General features: G+C 37.2%; 1 pseudogene; it reads right to left on the bottom strand.

Moving 5' to 3' along the window:
* Window positions 1-26,452, bottom strand: LOC114217943 (UMP-CMP kinase pseudogene; annotated as a pseudogene).

The raw sequence follows: 26,452 nt of genomic DNA, 5'->3' as shown, positions 1-26,452 counted from the left end.
TTAGAGTTTACCTTCTTTGTAAAAATTCTTCACAACTTCATCAAAAACTTCAGTGACAGATTCAGAGGCGTCTATTTTCTTGACTTTCCCCATTTCTTCATATAAACCAATAATTGGCTATATTGACTAAAGATACATTTGAATTCTCTTTTCCAAGCCCTTTCTGTTGTCATCACTCCTACTTTAATCTTTCCCCTCTTAAGACATAGTTCAATACAGATCTCATTATTATAGTCAGAAAATAGAATGAAAGATAAATCTGCCTTTACATCCATGGTCTTGTTCCAACCTTGAAGGTTGTCTTGATTTCTTGGAAACCCATCAATCAAGAATTCATTCTTCTGAACATTGACAGCAATTGTTGGATCCATTTCCCTCTTAAAAAAAAATTTTTTTAAAGATTGTATATATTTATTTGAGAGAGACAGCATGAGCAAGAGAGCACAAGCAGGGGGAGCAGCAGAGGGAGAGGGAGAAGCAGGCTCCCCACTGAGCAGGGAGGCTGATGTGGGGCTCAATCCCAGGACTCTGGGATCATGACCTGAGCTGAACGCAGACGCTTAACAACTGAGCCACCCACGTGCCCCTGATCCATTTCCCTCTTTAACAAACTGATGGGTATCTCAACTGGCACGATCTTTATACATCTTTAATGTATTTTTCAATGAGTTCGTCATACTGTGAGTCTGGGTTGCTCCTTTCATCATGAAGAAATTCATGATGACAGGTGTGTGTACCATATTTTAGATCACCAGTTTACTATAAAGAGAACATAACTCAGGAACATCCAGCTAGATGTATAGCACGAGGGTATAAGGTCTTCCATGCCCTCTCCAGGCAAGTGTCTTCCCTTGAATCTCTCATCTATTTCTATTATTAAATTATGGAGGATGTTTCCTGTTTTTCCCTATGGAGAATTCGGTTATCCAGTGAATAATAACGAATATGTCCAGTGAATATGTTCACTCCCAGGAAGAACATCTGATTTTCCTTAGGGAACTATTCCTCTTTACTCTTTTCTCCTGTGATTCAGGCAAGGCTAGGCATTTACTCTTAGCTTCTAGACTGTGAACATGCCTCACATTGGCTAATCAAAAAATTGCAATGATGGCCAATCTCAGGACTTTGGCTGGAGCTTCTGGAAAAGAGCTTTTCTATTCTGTTAGTATCGCTAGGCTAGCAAACCATAAACCTGGAGTTGCTATGACTATTTCTATAAAGATAATGAAGGCTTGTTAATGAAGCTACCAGAGGAAAGCAGAGTTGAGAATATGGAAGAAAAACTAAGCCTTTATTGTGTGTGACCTTGAATTTATGGCTTGTTCAGTCACGTCGGTCAAATTCTACTTTTTTTTTTTGTGAGCAAAAGGCATTGGGAATTTTATGAATTTTATATATAACATTCTGAAGTTTAAAAAAATAGTTCTGAAGGCAGACACACTAATCAACCAAAGTATTTCAGCTAATGAGCAGCAATATGAGGGTAGCTTCAACTCTTATTAGAGCTGATTTTTTAATAACATAATAAAAAAATTCTTTTAAGATTTTATTTATTTATTTGAGAGACAGTGAGTGAGAGAGCACAAGCAGGGGGAGCAGCAGAGGGAAGAAGCAGGCTCAATTCCAGGACCTCGAAGTCATAACCCAAGCTGAAGGCAGATGCTTAACTGACTGAGCAACCCAGGGCGCCCCAGTCAAATTCTTTTTTTTCTTGAATGTATAGGTATTTTATTTATTTTTCCTTTAAATTTTTTTATTGTTATGTTAATCACCATACATTACATCATTAGTTTTTGATGTAGTGTTCCATGATTCATTGTTTGTGCATAACACCCAGTGCTCCATGCAGAATGTGCCCTCTTTAATACCCATCACCAGGCTAACCCATCCCCCCACCCCCCTCCCCACTAGAACCCTCAGTGTTTTTTTTTTAAAGATTTTATTTATTTATTCATGAGAGACAGAGGAGGATAGAGAGAGAGAGAAGCAGAGGGAGAAGCAGGCTCCCAAGGAGCAGGCAGCCCGAAGCGGGACTCGATCCCAGGACCCCGGGATCATGACCTGAGCCAAAGGCAGACGCTTAACCATCTGAGCCACCCAGGTGCCCCCTCAGTTTGTTTTTCAGAGTCCATTGTCTCTCATGGTTCATCTCCCCCTCTGGTTTCCCCCCCTTCATTCTTCCACTCCTGCTATCTTCTTCTTCTTTTTTTTAAATATATTATATTATTTGTTTCAGAGGTACAGATCTGTGATTCCACAGTCTTGCAAAATTCACAGCGCTCACCATAGCACATACCCTCCCCAATGTCTATCACCCAGCCACCCCAGCCCTCCCACCCCCCACCACTCCAGCAACCCTCAGTTTGTTTCCTGAGATTAAGAATTCCTCATATCAGTGAGGTCATATGATACATGTCTTTCTCTGATTGACTTATTTCACTCAGCATGACACCCTCCAGTTCCATCCACGTCGTTGCAAGTGGAAGATCTCATTCCTTTTGATGGCTGCATAATATTCCATTTTATATATATACAACATCTTTTTTATCCATTCATCTGTCGATGGACGTCTTGGCTCGTTCCACAGTTTGGCTATTGTGGACATTGCTGCTATAAACATCGGGGTGCATGTACCACTTCAGATCCCTACATTTGTATCTTTGGGGTAAATACCCAGTATTGCAATTGCTGGATCTTATGGTAGCTCTATTTTCAACTTTTTGAGGAAGCTCCATACTGTTTTCCAGAGTGGTTGCACCAGCTTGCATTGCCACCAACAGTGTAGGAGGGTTCCCCTTTCTCCGCAACTCTGCCAATATCTGTCATATCCTGACTTGTTAATTTTAGCCATTCTGACTGGTGTGAGGTGGTATCTCATTGAAGTTTTGATTTGGATTTCCCTGATGCCGAGCGATGTTGAGCACTTTTTCATGTGTCTGTTGGCCATTTGGATGTCTTCTTTGGAAAAATGTCTGTTCATGTCTTCTGCCCATTTCTTGATTGGATCATTTGTTCTTTGGGTGTTGAGTTTGATCAGTTCTTTATAGATTTTGGATACTAGCTCTTTATCTGATATGTCATTTGCAAATCTTCTCCCATTCTGTTGGTTGTCTTTTGGTTTTGTGGACTGTTTCTTTTGCTGTGTAAAAGCTTTTTATCATGATGAAATCACAGTATTTCATTTTTCCCCTTGGTTCCCTGGCCTTTGGTGATGTTTCTAGGAAGATGTTGCTGCGGCTGAGGTTGAAGAGGTTGCTGCCTGTGTTCTCCTTTAGGATTTTGATGGACTGCTGTCTCACGTTTAGGTCTTTCAACCATTTGGAGTCTATTTTTGTGTGTGGTGTAAGGAAATGGTCCAGTTTCATTCTTCTGCATGTGGCTGTCCAATTTTCCCAACACCATTTGTTGAAGACACTGTCTTTTTTCCACTGGACATTCTTTCCTGCTTTGTCAAAGATTAGTTGACCATAGAGTTGAGGGTCCATTTCTGGGCTTTCTATTCTGTTCCAATGATCTATGTGTCTGTTTTTGTGCCAGTACCATACTATCTTGATGATGACAGCTTTGTAATAGAGCTGGAAGTCCGGAATTGTGATGCCGCCAGCTTTGCTTTTCTTTTTCCACATTCCTCTGGCAATTCAGGGTCTTTTCTGGTTCCATACAAATTTTAGGATTATTTGTTCCATTTCTTTGAAAAAAGTTAATGGTATTTTGATGGGGATTGCATTGCATGTGTAGATTGCTCTAGGTAGCAATGACATCTTCACAATATTTGTTCTTCCAATCCATGAGCATGGAACGTTTTTCCATTTCTTGTGTCTTCCTCCATTTCTTTCATGAGTATTTTATAGTTTTCTGAGTACAGATCCTTTGCCTCTTTGGTTAGATTTATTCCTAGGTATCTTATGGTTTTGGGTGCAGTTGTAAATGGGATTGACTCCTTAATTTCTCTCTCTTCTGTCTTGTTGTTGGTGTATAGGAATGCCACTGATTTCTGTGCATTAATTTTATATCCTGCCACTTTACTGAATTCCTTTATGAGTTCTAGCAGTTTTGGGGTGGAGTCTTTCGGGTTTTCCACATACAGTATCATATCATCTGCAAAGAGTGAGAGTTTGACTTCTTCTTTGCCGATTTGGATGCCTTTGATTTCTTTTTGTTGTCTGATTGCTGTGGCTAGGACTTCTAATACTATGTTGAATAGCAGTGCTGATAGTGGACATCCCTGCCACATTCCTGACCTCAGGGGGAAAGCTCTCAGTTTTTCCCCATTGAGAATGATATTCGCTGTAGGTTTTTCATAGATGGCTTTTATGATATTGAGGTATGTACACTCTATCCCTATACTCTGAAGAATTTTGATCAAGAAAGGATGCTGTACTTTGCCAAATGCTTTTTCTGCATCTATTGAGAGGATCATATGATTCTTGTTCTTTCTTTTATTAATGTATTGTATCACGTTGATTGATTTGCGGATGTTGAACCAACCTTGCAGCCCAGGGATAAATCCCACTTGGTTGTGGTGAATAATCCTCTTAATGTACTCTTGGATCTTATTGGCTAGTATTTTGGTGAGAATTTTTGCATCCATGTTCATCAAGGATATTGGTCTGTGATTCTCTTTTTTGATGGGGTCTTTGGTTTGGGGATCAAGGTAATGGTGGCCTCATAAAACGAGTTTGGAAGTTTTCCTTCCATTTCTATTTTTTGGAACAGTTTCAGGAGAATAGATATTAATTCTTCTTGAAATGTTTGGTAGAATTCCCCTGGGAAGCCATCTGGCCCCGGGCTTTTATTTGTTGGGAGATTTTTGATGACTGCTTCAATTTCCTTAGTGGTTATAGGTCCGTTCAGGTTTTCTATTTCTTCCTGGTTCAGTTTTGATAGTTGATACATCTCTAGGAATGCATCCATTTCTTCCAGGTTATCTAATTCGCTGGCATATAGTTGCTCATAATATGTTCTTATAATTGTTTGTATTTCTTTGGTGTTGGTTGTGATCTCTCCTCTTTCATTCATGATTTTGTTGATTTGGGTCATTTCTCTTTTCTTTTTGATAAGTCTGGTCAGGGGTTTATCAATCTTGTTAATTCTTCCAGAGAACCAGCTCCTAGTTTTGTTGATCTGTTCTACTGTTATTTTGGTTTGTATTTCATTGATTTCTGCTCTCATCTTTATTATTTCTCTTCTCCTGCTGGGTTTAGGCTTTATTTGCTGTTTTTTTCTCTAGCTCCTTTAGGTGTAGAGTTGGGTTGTGTATTTGAGACCTTTCTTGTTTCTTGAGAAAGGCTTGTATTGCTATATACTTTCCTCTTAGGACCACCTTTGCTGCATCCCAAAGATTCTGAACAGTTGTGTTTTCATTTTCATTTGTTTCCATGAATTTTTTTAATTCTTCTTTAATTTCCTGGTTGACCCATTCATTCTTTAGTAGGATGCTCTTTAGCCTCCATGTATTTGAGTTCTTTCTGACTTTCCTCTTGTGATTGAGTTCTAGTTTCAAAGCACTGTGGTCTGAAAATATGCAGGGAATAATCTCAATCTTTTGGTACTGGTTGAGACCTGATTTGTAACCTAGGATGTGATCAATTCTGGAGAATGTTCCATGGGCACTAGAGAAGAATGTGTATTCTGTTTGGGATGGAATGTTCTGAATATGTTTGTGAAGTCCATTTGGTCCAGTGTGTCATTTAAAGTCTTTATTTCTTTGTTGATCTTTTGCTTAGATGATCTGTCCATTTCATCCAGGGGGGTGTTAAAGTCCCCCACTATTATTGTATTGTTGTTGATGTGTTTCTTTGCTTTTGTTATTAATTGCCTTATATAATTGGCTGCTCCCATGTTAGGGGCATAGATATTTACAATGGTTAGATCTTCTTGTTTGATAGACCCTTTATGTAGGATGTAGTGTCTTTCCTCATCTCTTATTACAGTCTTTCGTTTAAAATGTAATTTGTCTGATATAAGGATTGCCACCCAGCTTTCTTTTCGTGTCCATTAGCATGGTAAATGGTTTTCCACCCCCTCACTTTCAATCTGGGGGTGTCTTTGGGTCTAAAACGAGTCTCTTGCAGACAGCATATTGATGGGTCTTGTTTTTTAATGCAATCTGATAGCCTGTGTCTTTTGATTGGGGCATTTAGCCCATTTACATTCAGGGTAACTACTGAAAGATATGAATTTAGTGCCATTGTATTGCCTGTAAGGTGACTGTTACTGTATATTGTCTGTGTTCCTTTCTGGTCTATGTTACTTTTAGGCTCTCTCTTTGCTTAGAGGACCCCTTTCAATATTTCTTGTAGGGCTGGTTTTGTGTTTGCAAATTCCTTTAGTTTTTGTTTGTCCTGGAAGCTTTTTATCTCTCCTTCTATTTTCAATGACAGCCTAGCTGGATATAGTATTCTTGGCTGCATATTTTTCTCGTTTAGTGCTCTGAATATATCATACCAGTCCTTTCTGGCCTGCCAGGTCTCTGTGGATAGGTCTGTTGCCAATCTAATGTTTCTACCGTTTTAGGTCACATATCTCTTCTCCCGAGCTGCCTTTAGGATCTTCTCTTTGTCTCTGAGACTCGTGAGTTTTACTATTAGATGTCGGGGTGTTGACCTATTTTTATTGATTTTGAGAGGGGTTCTCTGTGCCTCCTGGATTTTGATGCCTGTTTCCTTCCCCACATTAGGGAAGTTCTCTGTTATAATTTGCTCCAATATACCTTCTGCCCCTCTCTCTTTCTTCTTCTTCTGGGATCCCAATTATTCTAATGTTGTTTCATGTTATGGTATCACTTATCTCTCGAATTCTGCCCTCGTGATCCAGTAGTTGTTTATCTCTCTTTTTCTCAGCTTCTTTATTTTCCATCATTTGGTCTTCTATATCGCTGATTCTCTCTTCTGCCTCATTTTTCCCAGCAGTTAGTGCCCCCATTTTTTATTGCACCTCATTAATAGCCTTTTTGATTTTGACTTGGTTAGATTTTAGTTCTTTTATTTCTCCAGAAAGGGTTTCTCTAATAACTTCCATGCTTTTTTCAAGCCCAGCTAGTATTTTAAAATCATGATTCTGAACTCTAGGTCTGACATCATAGTAATGTCCGTGTTGAGTAGGTCCCTGGCAGACGGTACTACCTCTTGTTCTTTTTGTTGAGGTGATTTTTTCCATCTTGTCATTTTGTCCAGAGGAGAATAGATGAATGAGAGAACAAAATGCTAACAGGGTAACAACGTCCCCAGAAAATATACTCTAAACAAATCAGAAAAGACCTGAAACCAGGGGAAAAGAAAGGGAAAGACAGAAAAAAGAAAGAGAAAAAAAAAGATAAAAACAAACAAAAACAGAACAAAACAAACAGAATATGATGAAATATGTTCAGGCTGGTGCATAGATCAGTGCCACACACTAAATTTTGGGTGTATTTTGGTCTGGTAGAAGAAAGTGCCTCCCAAAATTTTAAAGAAAGAAAGACTTATATATGTACAAAACAAGGGTTGATACAATGAAGTGATGCAATATGACTGTAAAGATGAAAATTGTAAAAAATTTTATAAAAGGAATTGATAAGTTGGTTGGAAAAAGAAACAAGAGGGTTTAAAAAAAAAGAAAGAAAAGAAAAACAAAAGAAAAGGGGAGAGAATGTGATCAGGCAGGAGTCTAGAACAAAGCCATACACTAGAGATTTAGGGTATATTTTGATCTGTTAGAAGAAACTGTATTTCAAAATTTTAAAGAGAGAACAACTTATATATATATGCCAAAAATAAGGGCTACTATGAAGGGATAGAATATGACACTAAAAATAAAAAATAAAAATGTTTTTTTAAGAAAGGGATTGATAAGATGTTGGTTGAAAAAGGGAAAAAGAAAAATTAAAAAAAAAAAGACAGTTAAAAAAATTAACTTTGAAAGACTAAAGAATCATGGTAAAAAAGCCATGAATTCTATGTGCAGTATTCCCCTCGTGCTGGAGTTCTGCTGTTCTCATTGATCGGTAAACTTGGTCTGGCTGGCTGTTCTTGCTGATCTTCCTGGGGAGGGGCCTGTTGCCATGGTTCCCAAATGGCTTTGCCAGAGGTGGACTTGCCCTGCCCTTGCCGGTCAGGGCTAAGTAATCTGCTTGGGTTTGCTCTTGGGAGCTTTTGTTCCCTGCAAGCTTTCAATACAGCTTTGGAGGACGAGTGTGAAAACGGCGGCCTCCCAATCTCCACCCCAGAGGAGCTGAGAACTTGGGGCCCCACTCCTCAGTGCACCCCCAGAGAAAAGCAGTCACTCCCATCTCCCAGGTCTCCGGCCGCACTCCATGCTCCCCCGGTCTGTGACCGAGCGTTTGTATATCTGGCACCCGATTCGGTGTGGAGTCTCCAAACCCAGCAGATCCCTGTGGTGCGCTCCCATGCCACTCCTCCCAGGGCAGGAGGGGGAGTCTCCCCGGATCTGCCACTTGTTGGGTCCCTGCTGGATGAACAGTGGCCCGACTGTGTCGCTGATCACAGTTTATGGCAACCCTGAGCTGAGAGCCTGTGCCTTGGCTCCATCTCTACAGCCAGTTTCCCTGCTCTGATACCCAGGAGCTCTGCCGCACTCAGGCACCCCCGGTCTTTCTGTGACCCTGAGGGTCCCGAGATCACACTGTCCCATGCGGGTTCCACCCCCTGCTTAGCCACTGGAGCGACGTCCCTCAGCGGAGCTGACTTCTGAAGTTCCGATTTTGTGCTCTGCGGCTCTATCACTTGCCAGAAGTAGATGATGGAGGCCCCCTCCCCTGCTGTCTATCCTCCTGAATATCGCCTCAGATTCACTTCTCCGCACGTCCTACCTTCCAGAATGTGGTCACTTTTCTGTTCAGAGAGTTGTTGCTATTCTTTTCTTCGATCTCCTGTTGAGTTCGTAGGTGTTCAGAATGGTTTGATCCCTATCCGGCTGAATTCCTGAGACCAGATGAAATCCAGGTCTCCTACTCCTCTGCTATCTTGCTCCACTCAAATTCTTTTTTATTAACAAATTCTTTATTAACAGAAGATAGTTTGATTGGATTGCTGATATTGCAAGTAAAAAAAGTGCTAAGATCAAAAATACAAGAAATAGCAAGTGTTGATGAGGATGTGGAGAAAAAGGAACTCTCATACATTGTTGGTGGGAATGCAAATTGTTATAGCCATTGTGGAAAACAGTATGGATGTTCCTCAAAAAATTAACCATACAATTACCATAATATCTAGTAATTCCAGTACTGGGTAATTACCCAAAAAAACAAAAACACTAATTTGAAAATATATATTCATCCCTATGTTTACTGTAGCATTATTTACAACAGCTACGATATGGAAGCAATGCAGGTATCCATTCTTAGACAAATAAAGAAGTGGTTTATGTGTATACACACACAAACACACACACATACACACACTGGAATATTACTCAGGCACAAAAAAGAATAAAACCTTGCCATTTGAGACAACATGCATTGAACTAGAGAGCATAATGTTAAGTGAAATAAGTCAATCAGAGAAAGACAAATACCATATGATTTCACCCATATGTGAAATTTAAGAAAAAAAATCCAAACTAACAAAAAAGAAAAGAAAAAGAGACACCAAAAAACCCAGACTCTTAAATACAGAGAACAAACCCATGGTTACCAGGGGGGAGGTAGGCGGGGAATGGATGAAACAGATAAAGGGGTTTAAGGGTACTTGTCTCTTGATGAAGAATGTATAGAATTGTTGAATCATTATATTTACACTAAAACTAATACAACATTCTATGTTAATTATACTTGAAGTAAAAAAAATAGCATAAAAAGTAAAAAAAAAGTGCTATCTAATGCATTGATATTAATTATATGAAATGCTTTCCCTATATTCTACAAAGTATTATTTTGTTGTAATGATACTATATTAATAATTCAAAGTTAAACATCACCACCATTAATTTATAATTATACAACTAAAGATAGGAATGAGTAGATACTGGAGTGCAAAACGATCGTGAATTACTTGTATTGAGTACTGTCAACTTCTCAGAGATTGGGGCATTACAAATACAATTTGGAGTTATAATTTGATAGGCTATATTCACATACCAATAAATATCAGCCCTTAATAAGTTGAGAATTTATTAAATTTAAAGTATTAAGGAATTCTGAAAAAAAATAAAGCATTAAGGAATTCTGTAGTTTTATCTTTATTTGACACTTACTGAATATTTCCATTATCCAAAACAAATGACTCATTTTTATGAAGGAAAAAAAAACACTCGTGGATACCAAAATTTTTTTCCAAATAAAAGTTGTGTGACTTTATATGAAAAACAAACAAAATCTTCTGAGAAATTATTATTTACTAGGACACACACTGTTGTGTGAATCAGCACAAAAACCAAAAACTAAAAGAGGAAATGGCCTTCTCATATTAAAAACAATGATCTCAATGGGAGAGGCAATCTTTTTGCTAATGCTACTTCCATGAGTGCATTGAGTTAATTCACAATCTGAGTTCTCTGTGGTAACTGTAGAATTACTGTTTTCTTCCTAAAGCTGTGAGTTGGTGGCACAGAACCGCAAAGACTTCCAAAAGAAGCTAAGCACGAGTATGGAGTCCATCTGACCCGAGGGGCAGTATATCCACTGGCAGACAAGAAAATATACGTTGACTGCTCTGTTGATAGTGAGCAGAATGCAAGGTATTTCCTTTTCTGCTGGGTGGAATCCTGGAGAATAATCAGGACAAGCAGTGAAGGTGTTCATTTAGGATTAGCCCTTGTGACCCTAAAACTATCAAGTGAGGATTCTTTGCACTGGCAGATTGCAACTAATGCAAAGGTCTGAAAAGTGCCCTGAGGAACGTTTCTCATTAGTTTTAGAAGGTGTGTACCCAGCGGGTACAGACTAGTTAACAAATGCTCTGGGAAAGACTTATTCACAAGGAATCAAAATGGATCCAACTAATGGTCCAATTTACTTCTAATTTGGACATCTCTTTAGGAGAATGTAAGATCCAGGCCATAGATGAAGTTCCTGGCAGGAAGGAATTTGGTTTCAACTTAAGAACTGGGAAACGACATTTAGTCTTTTATGATAGGAAAAATACTTCTTGAATCAGTCCTGGAAGGAAGTACAGAAAATTGAAAAATAAATAGCCGAGAACATTGCTAATTGTTTTATATGTGTGGTCTATAGACTTTCTAACTTTTTGCGATAGATACCAAATATTGCATTACTGTATAAATTGGGCACAGATAGATTCTTTAATTTGGGAAAGCATCATATCTGGTTTTGAGGTAGAGTAACAGTGTATTGTGTATGTGTGTGCACAGTGTATGTACATATATACACATAAGTCTTATGTATAACTTGTATGTGTGTGTATATGTAAACATCAATCTACACAGACACACACACACATGACATCTTATAGTTCCAATTTAGAAATTCAAGCACATATCACATGTAGTTTACTGGTTAGAGGACTCCCCCTTTGGGTTTTATATCCAAATATACTATCTCTGTCCCAGAAATACAACCACTGAATTATGAACATGATTATCAGCTAATTTGCAGCACTTAGGATATTAATCTTATTAAACAGTTTCTTGCCATGCATAAAACAAAATGTCCTCCTGAGTTAAGCACCCAATCTATATATATTTTGCAGATGGAACAAAATAACTTTCTTTTCTTTTTTTAACTTTCCTTTAAAGTTAATCAGAATTTAGCATGTGAACTCTGATTCCTAAGTTACTTATTTAAAATGTAAGTAGATGTTTTCAAAGTAAAAAGTTAAGAATCTGTGTATATGTCCAAGTTGTATAAAAATATATGGAGGACTTTTTAAATTTTTTTAAAGATTTTTTATTTATTTGACGGAGAGAGACACAGCAGGAGAGGGAACACAAGCAGGGAGAGTGGGAGAGGGAGAAGCAGGCTTCCCGCTGAGCAGGGAGCCCGATACGGGGCTCGATCCCAGGACCCTGGGATCATGACCTGAGCTGAAGGCAGACGCTTAACGACTAAGCCACCCAGGTGCCCCTGGAGGACTTTTTTAAAAACATGCTTTATAGAGTGCAAGGGTTATCTGCTTTGCTTATTGAAATACTGTCTCCTCGTTCCCAGCTCGGAGGTTCTGATCAAGTAGGTCAGGAACAAGGCCAAGAAATATACATTTTTTTTTTTTTTTTTAAACAGGTAGATTAGGTTGTTTCGATATAGTAGGCTCAGGGGCAACATATGGGAAACGGCTTTAAGAGGCAAACAGTTAAGGCTTTTATTTTTATTTTTCCTAGTTCCAGTTTGGGAACATTCTAGGCACTTAAAAGAGGCAGAAGCCTGTTCGCTCTATGTGCTTTTACTTAAAACGACTCTCAGAAGGAAGCAGAGTCCACCAGTGGAAACAATGGCAATTTTCTAAACAGTTTATAACCAGGATGAAGAACAGTGCAGACAAAGACAAACTGAGTGTTACCCTTTGCATCTTCAGTCTAAACAAGATGTCAAAATCTCTCATACATGGCCTTTTCTTAACAGCTAAAGAAAAGGTGTTGATTCAGACTCTCACACCCTAAAGAAGAACCTTCAGGTAAGAAAACGGTGATTTTGAAACACTTAAACCCTGTTACACAAGTCTGAAATTTGCCAATTTGAAGACAAAAACAAACAAAACAGCAAACAAAGAAAACAAAACCTTGCAAATATTTTCTCTATTCATCCACCATCCAAAGGGTTTTTATTCCTGAGATTTTGATACAAGTTTCAAATATCTTAAATACAACTTTCAAACATCACTATTTTGCTATAATATGAATTCTTGATAATGTCAAATGTGAAACCCTGGGGTGATCTGAAAAAGCTTTAGCTTGATTTGGTGAAAGAGACAAAGGTTTTTGCCTCTATTATGACTTCAGTTGCAGCGTATGCACCATGATGATCATTTCTTACAAGAAAGAGTATTTCTGTGCATGTAGGTACCTGTGCATGTGTATACATATGTATCATACATATTATACATTATATATATATTAAGTGTATCTATCATCACATTCATTTAATGAAGGAAGTACTTCTATAAATTCACTTTGCCTTTAACAATGCTGTTCAGACTCACATAAGACATGGCTTTTAGCTTGTTTATTCAGTGTGAGTTTTCTTCTAGCCTCTAGACGGGTGTCACAGTGTAGTTGTTAAGAGCACAGGCTTGTGGAATTAGAGTCTGCAATCCCTACTTACCGTGTGACCTTCGGCAAGTCACTTAACCTCCCTAATTCTCAGTTTCCTTACAGGGGTGATGGTAGTACTTATCATACGATTAGTAATATTAATGGTGCTTGGGGATGATTTTAGTATTTACTTCATGGGGTGGTGAAGAGTGCAATAATCCATAGTGTAAGTATAATTTTCAAAAAGTTAACAACATGACTCATTTACAAATATAAGTTAAATATGGGTCAAAGATTTTATTCAACCCGCTAATTAATGGATAAACCAATCAGATGGCAAGGTTGACTCACAGCATTTTGAGGATCTGGGCATTTATAGGCATTTTGAAACATTATTAGTATAAGATCTAGGTAAGATTCAACACTGATTAATGTCCTATGGGATAATAATCTATGATAGTTGGGTTTACTTTTCTCCAGGACAGAAATTATTTCTGTGTTAGAAAAACATCTGCAAGTTAACATGTAACTAAATCTGGACTTTTCATCAACAGCAGTGAATTTAACAAAGCACATTCTCTAGATTATTAAATAATCTGGAGTGTGCCTGTTAGATATTAAAACCATGCTCCCTTGCTTTGTTTATATAATTGTTCTTAATAACCTTTAATGTATGAGGACCCTATAAAACTTAGTTACTAATATTTTTATTACTATTGTGTACTTTATAGGCTAAAATGTTTGTGCACTCCAACTAGGTTATCACTTTTCTGCATCATGATGTTTGTCCATCATAACAGTAAATTCCTCTCGTTTAGGTAAGAACATCTAGCTCTTTAAGGCTATTCTTCAGTCACACAATGCACCTACTACTTACAGGAATCAGAAGAATAACTATTGATTCACTGTATATACTGTTCAACAAACAGATTGTTTCTTCATTCGTCAATTATTGATTGAATGTCAGACTCTGCGAATACTGCACTGAAGGGGACACAGTCCTTTCTTTTATGAAACTGTATCTTATATTTATATGTGATATTTAAGACCCATTTCTACTTCAAATGTGCCATAAGCATTGATTAGAAAAAAGAACATGGAAAAGCATTTTTGTTAAGTGATATCCATTTTTACCCCCAAATTTCTTCATACAAATCATCTGGAGCAAGTCCATCAGTCTCCTAGTTCAAGACAAGGGTGGCAATATAATGCTGGTGCTCATGTTAGTAGCTCTCCACTGCACATTCACTTTTTAAACATCCAAAATATATTTCTGTATTTTAAAATAAAGCAACCAAAATGTAGTGAGATATCACTAAATACTCATTAAACAGATCCTCTCAAACCTATTTTGCTACTATTAATTTCAAGATATTTGGTTTTTCAATAAAGAGTTTCTTTCCATAAAGTGAGCAAGAGAAGTCATGAGAAATTAATATCTTTATGATGATAAACCAGAGCATAATAACATGAGCTAATGAATAATAAAATTGTATCATTATAAAACATTTCATTTATCTTATGACCAAGAACATTCCTGTTCTGAAAATATATCTATGAACATATGCTGATGGACTCTTTGATATTCTTTTTTTTTAAGATTTTATTTATTTATTTGACAGAGAGAGAGAGACAGAGAGAGCAATCACAAGCAGGCAGAGTGGCAGAGGGAGAATCAGGCTCCCCGCGAAACAGGGAGCCTGATGCGGGGCTTGATCCCAGGACCCCAGGATCATGACCTGAGCCTAGGGCAGACGCTTAAAGACTGAGCCACCCAGGCACCCCAGGACTCTATGATATTCTTATACATTTCAGTGAATCCATACATATGGATGTTTTTTAGTATTTAAAAACCTGCACACATAGAGGAATTTACACATCATAAATGGATTTTACTTTATGCTATGGTTCTGAGGTAAGCAATTTTATCTTTTCCCCCAAAATATTATATGCAGACATGTACATTTTTGCACATGATTTCAAGGAGCTTATAATCCCTCTAGAATAGTATTCTAGAGTAACCAATACACTACAAAAAACTTGTATCTACATTAAATATTTAAATGACCAGGGAGTTTTTTTTAAGTATGCTCTGCCAAATTATTTTCACTTTAAAATTTAAAATTCATTTTTAAATCTTATGACTCAATTTATTTTGTAAATAAAAGTTAAGTGTGCTTAAATTAGGGGAATACCATTCTATATGTTAGATTAAATACTATTTTGGAAACAAAGAATAGTTCATCTTTTCACTTAGATCATATTTGCACTTCTGTCGAAAGTATTTATTATTGGCTTTATGTGAGGATATCAGTAATTTCCAAAGTATTCACAAATTGCATACACCTTTGATTAAAAAGCACGGTCTCCATCAGTATTTTCACAATTTAAGTAAATGATTTTCTTTCCAAAGGAGGACTTGAGTATTTTCTCTGTCAGACTAATGGTGTATCTTACAAGACTGGCTGGTTTCCTTGAAGCAACACACAGTCGTAATTACATGTTTGGAGAATGGAAGGCAAGTGTGCGAACCTCGATGCAGCACTTGTCAGTTCCACTCAAGCCAGTGTGGATGTGGAAATGGAATCAAGAGATCTCTAAAGAAATGGGAAGTCCTAGGAGCATGACTGTGAAGGGTATGGGTCTGCATGCCTTCCCATGAGTGCAGGATTCCTTTCTCTCTATGCCTGTGCCAAATTTGGAGGCTTTGGATTTTACCTTATTAAGGAAGATGCTTATTTCTTTAGGCACCTCCAACAGGTCACTTAAGCTTCATTTGAGAATTTCAGTGCTGAATTTCAGATTCTGCATGTTATATACAAATACAGAATATGACTTATCCTCAAAGGATAGTAAGTGAAAATGAATATCCTTTCAGAAATTGGTGGCTAATTCTCATGAAATCACCCAAGCAAATTGTCAGATTTTGGAGACAAAACTGAAGTTGTGCAGTAGGCAGTAGGAAGTGTTGGTGAGTCTGTGGAGGAAGCTCTCTGTGGTGGTGGCTTTGTTTGCTGGGTGGTACTGGCAGGCTGGGGGGTGAGCCTTTTCAAAGGGAGGGGCAGAACCAAAGATATCTGGACAGATCTTACTGACTTTTTATTTATTTATTTTTTTGCATGCTGACTTTACACCACAAATAAAAACTATTACTTGTCTACCTTCGAAATAGGACCCCATCTACAAATGGTTGATGAAAAGCACTTGGAAAATCCAGGAGGGAAAAAGAGAAAGTTTCTTTTTCTTTTTCTCTATTTTGTTGCTCAGGAAGGAATGGACTTGAGACAGTAGGAAATAGTTATTTCATTGTTTGATTCAGAAAGGTGAATCAAAGATACTAATCTATACTTTTGAATGATAAGAGATAATCTTTTCTAGAAAATCCTCACACTCAAAATGTTTTGTATTTAGTTCTCAGAATGTTCGTTGCTATAATAAAAGCAAAACGAAGATTTATTTTATTTTAAAATTTCAAGTCCTTTGGTTTCTGATTTCAATCTTTTCTGGCTACTCTCTACTGAATGCTTAATTTACTACTGATCAGCTCATCTGCCATGGGTGAGGTGTCAAATACAAAAAGACAGAATTCACACTAATTAATTCTCAACTCTGAGCAATGTTAAGAAGCTCATTGGTAACAAAGGTTTAATGTGCTCTTTAAAATAAAATTTTGGATTATCTGTAGGTTTCAATTTTCTATTCCCCATTGTTATAGACAATTAAGAGTTGTATTTATGGGGTTCCTGGGTGGCTCAGTCGATTAAGCATCTGCCTTCGGCTCAGGTCATGGTTCCAGGGTCCTGGGATTAAGCCCTGCATTGAGCCCTGCATCAAGCCCTGCATGGAGCCCCACATCGAACCCTGAACACCACATTGGGCTCCCTGCTCTGTGGGGAGTCTGCTTCTCCTGCTGCCTCTGTTCCTCCCCTCTGTTCCTGCTCTCTCTCTCTCTCAAATAAATAAATAAAATCTTAAAAAAAGGAGTTGTATTTATACTTAAACTGGATTTGTTAGAAAATTCCTTTTAAACTAATGAAAAGGGGCTAAAGATATTCTTATCTTTTCCCAGGCATGAGACTAATATTTTTTAATGCTTAACTAATCAAACTTGAATGACACTCTCAACTTGTGTTCTGTCAGGAAGTACAAGTTCCCCACTTTGTCAGCTATTTTACAAAGTGGGTTCTTGAAAATTCTCATACATGAACCAAAGAAAGTAAAGACATAGATAATCCACCAGATTTCTTAGGAGATGGAACAAAATTTATAACAATATCTTAAAATAATGTAAATAATATAAACACATAACATATATGGGAAGAGACAGTACAATTACCCTCCCCATCCCCAGATAAAATTATAGAAAGTTTCAAACCTGCTGGTCTAGATCTACTGTAGAGTAGGCTTGCTGGCTAGATGTTCAAATGCTCTGCCCTCTCTGACTTTTCCTTAGTGATGAAGACCCAGGGCAGGGAACCAGAGAAGTTCATTAAGTTATCCTAGGAGAGAAAGATCTAGATTGTGGATGTGTGTGGTTGCTTAGCCTGGCTATGCTGAGCTTAAATGTGGTACAATAGCTGGATGCCGGTTATTCTCCTATCTCCTCATCTTTTTCCAAGTAAGGAGTTTCTCTCAAGGCTATCAAGGTAGATCTATTTTTTTAGCACTGATTTCTAATATGAAAGAAATTTGTGAATAAAAGGTGAGTGCTTATTTGGAAGGTTGATGAAATTTCGCCCCACTGCTTTCCAATTTATTTAAATAAACTGGCTAAAATATGGATAACTTTTACTAAGGACTCGTTTTTTTTTTTTTAAAGATTTTATTTATTTATTTGAGAGAGAGAGAATGAGAGAGAGAGAGCACAAGAGGGAAGAGGGTCAGAGGGAGAAGCAGACTCCCCGCTGAGCAGGGAGCCCGATGTGGGACTCGATCCCGGGACTCCAGGATCATGACCTGAGCCGAAGGCAGTCGCTTAACCAACTGAGCCACCCAGGCGCCCCTAAGGACTCGGTTTTTTTAAAACAAGGCTTTGAAATTTCTGAACTTAAAATCTCAATTGCAGAACATTATTTTCATGCAAATGAGAAAAGCACACATACTAGACTATTTGTTTAGGCTTTTACATCTTGATGTTCAGAATTACATGAAAATAGCTTTACATAAAAATCATATTTGTTTATGATATAGAGTACAAAATGGTAGTACAATTTGACAAATAAAATCTTGGAAATAAATTTTTAAATAGGGCAATAGGAATAATAATAACACCTTCCATTAGCCATTCATTATTTATGGACCTTCAAGCATATTGTAGGTGCTGTGGTACTGTCATCCATTCAAGGAATTGATTTGATAGTAGGTAAGACAAATAGCACATAAACAGTACCGATATGACAAGGTACATGCTTATAGAGACATATCCAAGTGCAAGGGGAATACTAAGCTGAGATAAATGGACTGAGATGAGGCCAAGGCTGACAAAGCTTTATAAAGGACTTTATTTGAAACTATCAAGGCATTCACTGGACATATAAGTAGCAGGTGGGGAGAGGCATTCTAATTGGAGAGGCTGGTCATGTGGATACAAAGGAGTGAACAAAGATGAACTTTATGAGAAAGCCAAGCAGCTGAAAAGAATGAGTGTTGGAACTGAGTTTGGAAAAATATGCAAGGATAGGGGAGAAAAGGCTAAAAAATCTGTATTTTTGTTTCTCACCTAGAGAGGGTCATTGATGTACATCAAAGCAAGAAAACAGCCTGAAGGGAAATAGGTTTCAGGTATTCTAGAATGAGGATTTGCAGAAGCATAGAAAGAAACAGGTTCCCTGAGACAGAATAGGGTCTTACTGAAGTTCCTTTATCCTGGTATAGGATAGACTGTGTATTGCCACTCCAAAGAGATCAGTACAAGATGCCTAGGAAAGCAAGCAGGGTTTCTGCAAGTGCGTTCTGGGTAACAGACAATGGTGCCGAGAGTGGTAGGAGAATGCAAGAAGAAAACTAACGTCTGGTGAGCATCCACCATATGTCAGGAAATACCTTTTAGTAACATAATCTTATGTGGTTTTCACAATAACTCTATGAAGTGTGAATTCTTATCTCAAAGTCAAATATGGTTAAATTAAGTTCCAGAGAGGAACTTACCCAAGATGATACCACTGGTAGAGGCAGAGACAGGATCTGAAGCCCTGCTTGTCTGGTATCATCACTTACACTTTTTTTTGTAGAATCTCCTATTTCAACCCATCAGTCCCAAACCATACTGCCTCTCAGGGACATGATTCTGAGCTGACCCTTCTCTGGTTTTATAGGGAAGGTATGGTGCAGTCAGAAACCAGGTTAATACACCTTGGTGAGACTAGAATGGGTCAATCTTTCAAAGAAGTCACAGTGATGGAGAAAAGGGAACAGATGCCAGAAATATTTTGTAAGCAGAGGATATGGTGACCCAATAATTAATATGAAATGAGGGGAAGCTGGGCATTAAGAAATGAATCTTCTGGCTTGAGAGACTGGATTGAAAAAAAGGTACCATCAACCAACATATAGAATATGGGAGGAGGTACAAGCTCCATGATTAGGAGATTAAATTTGACCTGAAAACAATGAGACATACTTTAGTAATTATTCAAACAAATTCACGAAAGAGGAACCAGAGATCTTACCATACCACATTTCATACATTCACTGGTCATTAATTTATTGCAAGCCCAAGCAAATGAACACCATAGTAGACTATATAATTCATTATCAGTCAGGTCCAGACAACTCTGAGGGCCATTATTTGGGATCATTTAAATATTTCAAATACAACTTAAAGATTTGAAGCAGACACTACTTTTTCTGGCAAGAGATATGTAAATCCACCCATAATCTATTATGGCTATGGTCTGAAAAGTTGTTAGGGCAAATAAAAGATCTGAAGAGTAGTAAAACAGATTTACCATCATGACATTTCTTTTCCACCATGACATATTTTTATGCTTTAGCTACTGCACAATTTGAAAGGATTTGGCATAATATTACTTCTGATGATCACTATCATCAAGTCCAAATACAATTTTTGACTATGAGGGGAAAGACAAAGGATGTTCCTAAGTATAAACGTTCAGGAGGTAGGGATGGAAGTTGGAGAGATCAATAATACAAACAAAAACAAAAATGACTTTCCCTTTCTTAGTTTTTGAGAGTTTCCATTCTTATAGAATTACCCTGAGTTGAAAATAGGTAGTATTATATCTTTGAATCAATATGGTATTTTTGGCTGTCTGTATTCAAAAGGAATGCCAAGAATGTACTTCGTAAACAAAGAATGCATTTATGGAAGCACACCTAGCACACTGATGGTCATGTGCAGCTGTATCATGGAATCAGCTGAATCTGATTCCTGGGGATTCCAAGCCTGTTTCCACTAATGGATTCATACAATGGCTATGAATTCATTCATTCACAAGTATTATTGTGCCAGGCAGCATTGCAGGTATGGACCTGAGAATAAAACTGGACAAGTCCTTTCCTAATAGGGGAAAGAGACAATTAAAAAAACCCCATATATATAGAAATATAATTTCCAAGAGGGCTTTGTGATATGAAGAGTGACAAGTAAAAAAAGCCTGCTTTACATAGTTGAGCTTAAAATAGTGGCCACGGATCTGATCATATAGCATTTTATAGGGCATGATAAGTGATATATATTACAGTAGAATCAGAACTTGCTGATGGATTGGATGATGATGAGAGGAAAAGGAAGGGGTCACTAATGACACCCATATTTTTGACTTAAACAACCAAGGGTTTAGTGGCACCATAGGAAAAATAGGGAGAAACTGGGGAGAAACAATTTTAGATAGAACACTGAGAAGTTGATCTGGACATGTAGACTGGACATACAAAGATGGTGCAGAGCCATTTGGTGTCTAAGTCTAGAGGTCATGGGAAATTCAGGATTGGGGCTCTAAATCTGGAAAACCTCTGCATATCTAAATTTTTTTTAAGCTGTGGGAACAGTTGAGACAATATGAACATGGAGAAAGAAGGGAAGAGGGCTGAGACTCCAAGAGCATTCCCACATCTCGAGGTCTTGAAAAGGATGATGAACTGCAAAGTAGACTACATGGGCAAGAAGCTCCTGATACAGAGTACCTCTACTCTCTACATTACTTCTCTGTAACTCAAACTGGCAACCACTACGGCTTATAAATTGTTGATATTCTCTATCATAACTGAGAATCAATGCAATGGGAAAATAAAAATCTTTTAAAAAGAGTAAGAGACTGGGGACCACTGGGGTCTTAATATCTAATATATAGAATTACAAATTAGTATAAATTTCAAAGTATTTTTCATAGATGGTAAAATTTTGGCTTTCCCTTTAACAAAAAAATAGTTTAATTATTAAACAAATACTTCTAGCTTGGAACTGTAGCTTACATGAGATAATATGCCAGACTGTCTCTTAAAAACTATTAAAATCCATATACATGGCAACAGAGTTATCTTATGGTTGTGTTAATACCCTAAATAATAATACGCTTTTCTATAAAACTTGACATTTTATGAAACATTCTTTTATTAACTCAGACAACTATGTAAGGGTTAGAAGGTAAATATTATCATCATCATTGTGCTAATAGGCACAATGGGATTCAGAGGCTGACTGATTTGAATAATGTCATCCAGCTAGGTATATGTGACCTGAATGAGGGTCTTATGACTCTTAATCCATTGCTCTTCCCAAGATCACACCATTTATTATGTACTTTGATTTCTTTTTTTAAAATTTTATTTGTTATGTTAATCACCCTACATTACATCATTAGTTTTTGATGTAGTGTTCCATGATTCATTGTTTGTGCATAACACCCAGTGCTCCACGCAGAACGTGCCCTCTTTAATACCCATCACCAGGCTAGCCCATCCCCCCACCCCCCTCCCCTCTAGAACACTCAGTTTGTTTCTCAGAGTCCATCATCTCTCATGGTTTGTCTCCCCCTCCGATTCCCCCCCTTCATTTTTCCCTTCCTACTATCTTCTTTTTTTTAATCATATAATGTATTTTTTGTTTCAGAGGTACAGGTCTGTGATTCAACAGTCTTACACAATTCACAGCAGTCACCATAGCATATTTCTTATTTATGCTTAGAATCAGAGACATGTGTATGGGTTGTGCAGACTGTGTATTGCATGAGTAACGTATGAATGCCCTTCACACTGGGCAGTAAGCAGCCTGAGCAAGCTAATCAGTAGCTGCGATTAAAATACTTTGACCATTACGTCTAATAGTCGCAGAAACATGGAGATAAGAGCTAAAACCGATTTGTCATTTTATTAGAGATAGCTATCATCCCTCCAAATAATAAAAATGAAAAACTGGATCCTCCAAGTGATGATGATGATTGTAAAAATTCTTTGCTAAACCTGAAATTCTGCAGGTTTTCTTTCTGATAGAGTATTTTATGTCTATTTTTTCATTTTCTAGAAGCATTTATCTTAATTCACTTTTTCGTTGATCCGTGTTCACTCACTCAACTGTTCTCTTAGCAACATTTCTAAGTTTCTACTGTATCTTCTTCCAGCAGGTTCTTGGGTTTATCCTCCTTGCACCTTTAAACACGACCGGCCATTAGCGAACCGATTAGTCAATGGTGGTGGCCTTTCCTGGAAACAATACTCACACCTTCATCCCTCCAGTGTCACATCTGCTTTTAGTTCCTTGATTTACCACATTGTTTTTATCATATTCTCCCTAATTCACAACTTATTTTTCTTCATCATTTAAATCTGAGAATGCTCACCATATTGTGATAGACTGATTTATTGGTTTTCATCATCACTCTGCCTCCTCATGTTTCTGCTCTTGTGAGAAGTCAGCGAGAGGCTCACAGTCCACTTTAATCTCACCCTCTCTTCTTAGCTCCTCCTTAAAAAAAAAAAAAAGAATGAAGCAAATTATTTCTTTTTGATTCTCTCAAAATTTTTCCAGCCAAAATATGCCCTGGTTCTGATGTACTGATGTGGCAGTCGCCCTTCCTCTTCCATCCCCAACAGCAGCCACTTTTAAAAGTGAAAACATCAGGTTTAGAAGTCAAAAGAGAAAAAGATGCACATGCGCGCATGTGTGTGTTTGTGAGAATATAAACTATAATAGCTGTGTATACAATGTATACTAAATAAGGATATTTGGCTATTCTTTTTGTAATTAACATTTATCAATATCTACCAGACATTGGATTAGAGAATCAATTAGAGAACCGAGAGCAAATTTATGACACTTGGGAGAGTGGGTTCATTGACCTGCTCTTTATGAAACTATTTATTTGGGGCACATGGGTGGCTCAGTGGGTTAAGCATCTGCCTTTGGCTCAGGTCATGATCCCAGCGTCCTGGGACTGAGCCCCACAAAGGGCTCCCAGCTCAGCGGGGAGTCTGCTTCTCCCTCTGCCTCTCCCCCTGGCTGTGTTCTCTCTCTCGCTCAGGCTCTCAAAAAAAAAAAAAAAAAAAGGATACTATTTATTCCACACAGGGAGCAGGACTAGTGTTATCAATAACGGAAAAGCAATCACAAATATTTTGAGGTTTAAGGGGTTATGGGAAGTCTCTTTTCTAGCAGGTGTGGGACATCAAATTGTTAACATTTAATATAGAATAAGCTAGTAGCATACTACATTTCATGCTTTGTGGGATTAAGGATAGAATATCATCAGATAGCTGGCTATGTCAGCTGGGGTCAATTGCTCATAAAAAAAAGAAACCAATAATTTTGGACTTTCCTAATTCATACAGTTGATAAGAAAATCAAAGAAAATGTACTTAGAGGTAATTTGGAAAATATAAGGATTATATAAATGTAACTTATTTTATGCCTTTGTTTTAAAATTGGCAAGCCTATTACTGCTTGTCTTAATCAGTTAGTCTGGAAATCAATGGACGTAATCTTCAATTAAAAAAATTATTTTATTTGATATGTTCGAGAGTGCTTACATTGACTTTTGATTTGGCCATATTTAGTATCATTCAAGATAAATTTACAATTTGGTTTACCTGAGTTAGTATTCAAATGGTCATGCAAAACTTACAAAACACAAATAGGGTAATAAATACTACTGCTGGTCAAATTTGTAAATCTTAGCCACTTTATTTTAGGTTTATTCCTTTGCCTTTAAGATAGAAAACTAGTAACATTAATAGTAACAAAAAAAATAACACATTTATTAGGTTGATTTTAACCAAGTATTAATCATGGTAAAATGGTTCATAATTCTAGGAAACTAATGTTATTGAAATATTTACTCATGTCTATTTCTTTCACTTTTGTCTATCAGATTCTAAGATTTAGACTTGCTCATTATTATTACTGTCCAAAGTTGGGCTGAAGTATTTCTATTGCTCATAAAGAAATTAAAATATCCACACAGAAATGCAAAAAAGCAGAAAATGAAAGCTAAAAAATAAAATTATCAGTGCAATGTTCTTGAAAAGAGGTCCAACAAATTTGAATTAAATTTTTCACATTCAATATTAAATTTTTCCTAATTTTACTAAAGTGTGTAGTTTGTCAATATTAAGCATGGATTTTGGTTGAAATACTAATTAATACTGAATCTCATTTTAGGTAATTTATAAAATATAAAAACATTTTACTTCATATAGCTAACGTTCTTTTATTATCTTATTACAAACATTAAAACTTTATGATCTTTTATGTTAGTGTGATGGAGATATGGGTTAATTATAAAGTTTTTAATTAACAAATAATAAATTAATTAATTTTCCAGTTTTATTTCTTTCTACAACTTACCATACCCAGCATGAACAGGAAAAAAAACAAAACTAAATTAGAAGATATTTTGAAAAGGAATAGCACTATAATGGTGATGTAAAAGAAAAAAGAAGAGAAAAAAATAACAAAGAAGAGTCTAGTTATTGAGGGGCTTACTAAAATTCTAGCTGCCTTCTTTGAATTTAAAATATCTAAACTCACAAAATAGATGAAAAATAAAACTGCCCTATGAAAATAAGCCAAAAGATGAACCAATTGACAAAGATTTATAAAAATATTCAAGAGTTGAGAATAAAATCTTATCATCTTGTGCCAATTGATTAGCAATTAAAATACTTATATGTATATCAGGCTGTGGAGAAACGAATAAACCATACAAATTTATAGTGACAACTGGTAAAATTCTTTCAAAAGAAATGTGGCAATAAGCAACATGTCCCAGTAATGTTCATATCATTTGACTAGTAATCCTACTGCTGGATATTTATCATGCAGAAATAATTTAAATGAAGTAAAAAAGTATGCATATGAGACAATTCACTGAATTGTTTATACCAGTGAAAAACTTGATGTAAACTCTCTTTGTTGTTCTATGGGTATAAAAAGAAGTTAAAGGATATTTTTTTTGTTCCCTAGAATTTTAGGCCAAAGCTCAACCCAGAAGGCAACAAGAACCAAATTATAAGTTTATAAATCTAATGATAAGGCTCTATAAGTTTCAATGAGTTGTTAAAGCTAGCCAAATTCCTGCAGTGCATAAAGAGAAGATCCCAAAGTTACCCCATGCTACAGACTGAATGTTTATGTCTCTCCCAAATTCATTATGTTGAAACCTGATCCCCAATGTAATGGTATTAGGAGGCGGGGCCTTTGGGAAGTGATTAGGTCATGAGGGTGGAACGCTTATGAATGGTATTAAGTGCCCTTAAAAAAAGAGAGCCCAGAGAGCTCCCTCTACCCCACCTCCCTGCGAGGATTAGAAGGGAGAAGACAGCCATCTATAAACCAGGAAACAAGCTCTCTAGACACCAGATCTGTGAATATTTTGATCTGAGACTTCCTAGCCTCCAGAAATGGGAGAAATAAATTTCTATTGTTTGTAAGCCCCTCAGTTTATGGTACTTTGTAATAGCATCTGCAACTAAGACGCCCTATTATACCCTTCTCTCACATCTGCAACTGAGATGAAACAAGTAAGGTCCCCAGTGAGCAAAACTGAAGGAGGTACAGACACAGTCCTGAGAGTAAATGCCTCCTTAAATATTTTGCTCTAGATTTCTTTACTAGTTGGATATTGGTTTGGCCTATAGACTCAATGGTATGTCTGTAGGATACACAAACAGGGGAAAGCACAACTAGAGAAAGGAAAGGGATAGGAGTGGAGGGAAGAGGGGGCTGAAGGAAGGGTGGCAGTGGAGGAGCCCGAAAGCCCACCATTGGCAGGGTAGGGCTGCAGGTCTCCTGTGGATCACGTGGAGGTCTGGGAGGACATTTAGGTCTTTGCTCTATGCTGTCATCTTCCGCCAT

Source organism: Eumetopias jubatus, unplaced genomic scaffold (assembly GCF_037043125.1).
Source record: "Eumetopias jubatus isolate StellerSeaLion01/CBP00866 unplaced genomic scaffold, mEumJub1_p1.0 scaffold_1, whole genome shotgun sequence".
Lineage (NCBI taxonomy): Eukaryota > Metazoa > Chordata > Mammalia > Carnivora > Otariidae > Eumetopias > Eumetopias jubatus.
This window is presented reverse-complemented; position numbering and strand designations above follow the sequence as displayed.